Source organism: Rhamphochromis sp. 'chilingali', assembly GCF_963969265.1.
Source record: "Rhamphochromis sp. 'chilingali' genome assembly, chromosome: 2".
Classification (NCBI taxonomy): Eukaryota; Metazoa; Chordata; class Actinopteri; order Cichliformes; family Cichlidae; genus Rhamphochromis; species Rhamphochromis sp. 'chilingali'.
The window spans coordinates 52,259,232-52,265,231 of record NC_137930.1 but is presented as its reverse complement, the minus strand read 5'-3'; positions in this window follow the sequence as shown (position 1 = coordinate 52,265,231).

Genomic DNA, 6,000 nt, shown 5'->3' with positions numbered 1-6,000 from the left:
ATTGGAGAAGAACAGTTGCTTTCACAAACTGAAATGCTAGGAGTTATGTTTTAATAAAACAAACTGAGCAAAAATCAATGCAACCAGACAGAATTAAATGTGATGTGGTTAAAGTCAAGTATATTAAATAAAGTCAAAAGCACTATTATCAAAAAACACTGTTACCATCAAACTAAGTAGTAAAACATGACATTCTCAATAGCCTGCCTGTATGTGTGCTCTCTATTCTAAGCTCTTATAAAACTGAATGTGGGAATTTGCCTATGAGCAGCGTCAATTATGTGTTTTTGCTTGATTTTTAATCACTCTGGAGATAATTAGACTGTAATAAAAAAAAAATCAGTTGGATTTTAAATGTAAGTTAGTTCACAGAATACTCTTTGTCATGTTAATGAGTGCTTTCTTATAAAATGTTACTGGTGCTGGGGAATATTTCACCGCTGCAATGTTTGGGGTGATCAATAAGTCAGCAGACAAGATGTAAAGTTAATATTTCAGAAGTGCTTTTTGAACGTGATTAAAATCTGGTAATAAAAGCATCATAGATTCATAGCTTTCTTTCTCCTCTATTTATAATATCAGATGCAGGATTTTCAATAGCTCAGTTTGATGTAGTATTCATTGCCAAGGGCACCGGCAGTCAGTTATGCGCGTTAAATGTTGTAGAGAAAATAGCTGTATGAAGAGGTCCCACTTTATTATACTCAAGGTGTGAATGCTTTATTTTTCAGGAGAGCCATTTGCTCCCACCTTCATTGCTTTGTGCACATTCTCCCCTGATATTCCACCGCAGTAGTTAAATGGTTCTGTCTTTAATAAGTCAGTTTTGTCTCCTGTTGAGGTTTTTTAAAATTCATTCACCACGCTTCTATCCCCATTGGAGCATGACTGGGGGAGAGCAACACTGAGTACAAAAGATTTTCTGGATTGAAGGCATTTTTTACAGAGACAGCTATTTTTGAACTTTTCTTTGAATGTTTTTATTTGACGAATACGTTTATGAGGGAAAAGAGCATTTTATAAAGTAGTTGTTTTCTGCAGCGAGGCATTATTGATTAATAGTGGATAGATGGGGAGGAGAAAGGGTTATATTGTAGCAAAATGTCTTATTGAAATCTACTGTAGGTCATTTCAGTTCAGTAAAGAGAAATACAGTGGATTCTCAAAAACATACACTGGCACTGCAGTGTATGTTTTCCTGGGTCTAAAAAGTATCTTAATACATATTTATGAACTAATGAAGGTGGCCATTACATTTTTCACAGAATATGACATTTTTCTTGATTCATGCATTACTTGTTTTATGGAAAACAAGCCGTGTGAAGGGGCCACTTTCATATTAATCATATAAATCTTGGAAAACATGCAATAAATATATTAACAACCATTTTCTCATGTACATAGCCTTTGTACATTTTAAATGGTCATTTACAGAAGACTTACATGTTTGCTTTCTTTTTTCTTTTTTTTTTCATTTATGTCAATGTCATCCCAAAGTCCAGACACACAGAGGTCAGTTAGATGACATAATCTGAATTTCTAAATATGTACTGTTCTTTAACTGATGGATGACTTGCCTAAAGGCGTTTCCACACTTTGGGGATGCATTTAGGGATGTTCTGTATGTCCATCAAAAAAAAGCAAATGCGCTGCTCAAAATAATTTAAGAACACTTTAGAAACATATCAGATATCAATGGGAAAAAAAATATTATGATGGTTATCTATGCTCATTTGGGTAATCCCAAAAGGTTGAGGTAATGTGTCACGAACAAAAGGATGGAAATACAAATGATCAACCTATGGAGGGCTGAATTCAAAGACACCATGAAAAGTAAACAAATGCCTATTTTGCTGAAAATTCATTGCAGCAACACAAAATAGTACTGAGTAGTTTGTATGGCCTCCACATGCATGCCTGCACCTAATGAGGTGACAGATGATGTCTCGGGGGGATCTCCTCCCATATCAGGACCAGTGCATCAGTGGACAGTCTGAAGTGCAATCTGGTGGAGTCAGACTGAAACATAATGTTCCAGAGGTGCTCTATTGGATTTATGTCAGGTGAGCGTTGGGGGCCAGTCAATGGTATCAGTTTGTTCATCCTCCAAGAATTTCCTGCATATTCTCACCACATGAAGCCAGGCACTGCCGTGCATAAAGAGGAATCCAGGACCCACTGCACCAGCATAGGGTCTGACAGGCAATCCAAGGATTTCCTCATGACACCTAATGGTAGTAAGGGTGCCGTTGCCTAACCCCTTAAAGTCTGTGTATCCGTCCATGGATATTTTTCCCCAGACCATCAGTGGCCCTCCACCAAACCGGTCATGCGGAATGATGTTACAGCCAGGATAATGTTCTCCACCATCATAAAAGCCAAACCAGACCCTTTCAGTCTGTGACATGTACTCAGGGTGAACCTGCTCTCATCTGTGCAAAGCACAGGGCGCCAGTGGTGGACCTGACAATTCTGATATTCACTGGCAAATGCCAATCGGGCTCCACGGTGACACGCAGTAAGCACAGGGCTGACTAGAGGACGGTGGACCCTCAGGCCACCCTGAAGTCTGTTTCTGATTGTTTGGTCAGAGTCATTCACACCAGTGGACTGTGGGAGGTCATTTTGTGGCGCTCCGACAGTGCTCATACCGTTCCTCCTTGCACAAAAGAGCAAACCTTTAATGGGATGTATCCAGGAGGAGTTGGACTACCTGTACAGCTCTGTAGGGTCCAGGTATTGCCTCATGCTACGAGTAATGACATTGACCCTAGCCAAATTAAGGCACTGTTTATGAATGCTTAAAGCGTGATGCAATTTCTTTCTTTTTTTTTGACTTAGTCAAACAGTTATTTCCAACCTATGCCTGGCCACTGACTCTCTGATGCTACTTAAGACATACTCTCATTCCAGTAGAAGTAGATTTCTATTCAGCTACATGTTGTCGTCACAGACTTCAGCAGAGGCCAGAAACAAACCAGGGCGATGTTGTTTTTTCAACAAAAATTAAATTCACTGTATATGATTGAAGAGTACGTGTGAAAAACTGGAGATGCAGCCTCCGGTGGGAGAATTTCTCTCGGGATGTGAAACCGGAATAATAATGACACACAACTGAGAGGAGAGGAGGGATTTCTGTGAACCAACCCTGTCACAACAGAGACCAGAATAGTGGTATTTTGAGTAAAGGGGATCATTACTTTAGTCACTGTGGCAAGACTTGGTAAATCCCAGAAGGCAGCACGAGTAGAATTGAAGTCTTAATTTTTTGGATCTTCTTTCCTCCACATGAAAATAAAATAAAACGAGTGGACACACAACTTGAGTTACGTATCTTTTACATTTTTGTTATGCTTGATGGTTTTCTCCAGCTAGTCATTTGTGGCCTCATGAATAATTCAAGTGTGAAAAATCAAAATGAAATGCGAGAGCGAAATATATGTCACACGAGGTTTAACATAATAATAAAGCCTCCACTGTTGATTGTCATCCAGATCTGGCTTCGTTTCAGCCACGCATTCTTGCCATTTCACACCTTCAGCCCGGCTGATGGAAAGAACAATCATATTATATCAGCTGAATCATTGCTCTTAACATGTGTGGAGCTCCATTACAGCTATCGCTTGGAGTCAGGGAACAATCGTGACAACGTGCTGGAGAGGATTAAACGCGACGGTGCTCTTTGTGGACAAGTCATATAAATGCCAGACCATATAATTATGATTAGAGGGAATCTCCAATAAATGTTAATTGAATTAGGAATTCAGATAGAGCTCTGTCGAGTTTGAGATGAATGTGTGATGATTCAAACTTGTTTCTGCTGTAAAAATGCTGATTTTAATTTGGTCAGAATCGCGGGTATGTTAAATAGATCATGCTGCTGAGTTGTTTCATTCCCATCTCTGCTCAATTATACATTTTTCTAATGAAATTAAAGGAAAGTGCAGTGGTGTGAAAGGTTGCTCAGAGTGGTAGTATGAAGCCAAATGTTTTATTGCTTTCTGCTCTGTTGCTCAAAAGTACCATTCATTATAAAACAAAACGGGGGAGACTGCAGCAGAAAGCACTGCAGAAAACGCTGCTATATTACCAGTAATCAGTGGAAGTGCCATCATTTTGTAAGGGCTGACAAGCCAGTCCCCTTCCAGACAGGCACCTGGAGGATGTTTACATCTTTAATCTGAATCTCAATGAATGTGCATTTAATTTATAAAGACACAGTCAGGTGTTTACTTGTAATTGAGAGCTATTTTCTGCCAGTGAGCTTGATCACATCCATTATAAATGATTATGTGACCATCCATGGAGCTACTGTTGCTTTCAAGCAATATTTGCAAGCTAGATTGGTTGTTTTTACACATTTCACTGCAAACAGCGGCTATTCATGCTCATAAAACCGAACACTGCTAAATGTATACGTGCATTGTCATAATAGTGTCACTTAGAGCTGGGCGATATAAGATTTTTTTCATATCACGATATGTTTTTTTCATTTCAGGCGATAACGATATATATCACGATATAAGCCAAATAACTATATTTGTAAGATTTAAATGTGACGTTGCTCACAAGTAAAATGTGAAATAATCAGCAGCTTGTTTTGATTTAAATATTTATTTCCCATAATAAGTTCAACAGGGTAGATGTACTTAAGGAACATGAGACTTTTTCAGATAAATAAAGGCAAATATTGCAAACTACACAAAAGCAGCCGCTAAAGCGTTTAAGTTTCAAAATAGAACAAACGAAACAGACGACTAAATTGTCAGTTCCACTTAGAAACAAAATATTAATTCTAAAAATAAATCTTAGTTTGTTTTACAGAAGAACAGACAAAATTGACGAACTTTTGTCAATATCAAATAAACTGAGAACTAAAAGGAAATTCTCAATCTCTCCTTGTTGTATAGCTTAGCTTTTCAAACAGTTTTAACAGTTACTTTAGTCTGACAAAAGCCAAATTACGAATTAGCGCTTCCAGTCAGAGATTGAGCATGCACTGGTCTATTGTATTTCCAGACTTGCTTTCGGCACAGTTTACAGTGCGAGCTACTCTGTTTTTTGTCAGACTTGAAATAGCCGAAATACCTCCACACTACGGAACTTCTATGGCTCTTCCGTTCGACAATCTCTCCGGCATTGGAACCATCATCTGTTTTCTCTTCGGTAACCTTCGGTCATGCTCGGTTGATTTTTCTCTAGTCGGCACACTCATTTCCTCCATTACCGTTGGCTGCTTCCCAAACAAATACACATGTGCGGCACGTAACAAGTCACGTGACGTGACGCTGCGGCTGTGATTGGTTCGGCTCTGCGCTACTTAATTTGGATTGGCTGTTGTTCTTTTTTTTTTCTTTTTTTTTTTTTTAAAGAGGACAACAGAGATGAGGCCTATCACAATAGTTTAACTTTTCTATCGAGGAAAATTTATTTCGCAATACATATCGTTATCGTTCTATCGCCCAGCTCTAGTATCACTGATGCTGATGTGCTACACAGAGTGAAAACAACCTGCCTTACTAACATTAGAAGACTATCAAACTTATGTAGTGTAGCATTATATTGCTGACGGGATGATAACATGAAAGACAGCCGTTCTCCTAAGAGCGTTTTCAAAGGATGGTAAAAGTTTTCACTACAAAAAAGCTTCTTGCACATAGATAGCCTGTAACCAGTGTAAGAGTTTTTAAAACAGTGACCCCATGAGATTTTCACCTTAAATCAGGGAGATATAGATAAAGGTCAGAAAGCAATTTAAGCGCTTCTGCAGGTCTGCTCAGAAGCTTAATTTGATAAGGGGATCATAAGAAAGGTCTTGCCAGTGGAATTGGTTTTACTGCCACAGAGCTGTAATGAGAAAGCAGCTGTTAACAGGTGCCCCATTTTGCCACTTTTTTAGAGTAACTGCGATGCTTGCTAAATTTATCATCCATCCATCCAAAATGCAACTGTTGCACCTGCTTCTCTTTGGGAGAGACTGCTAAGCTTATCTATCTGATG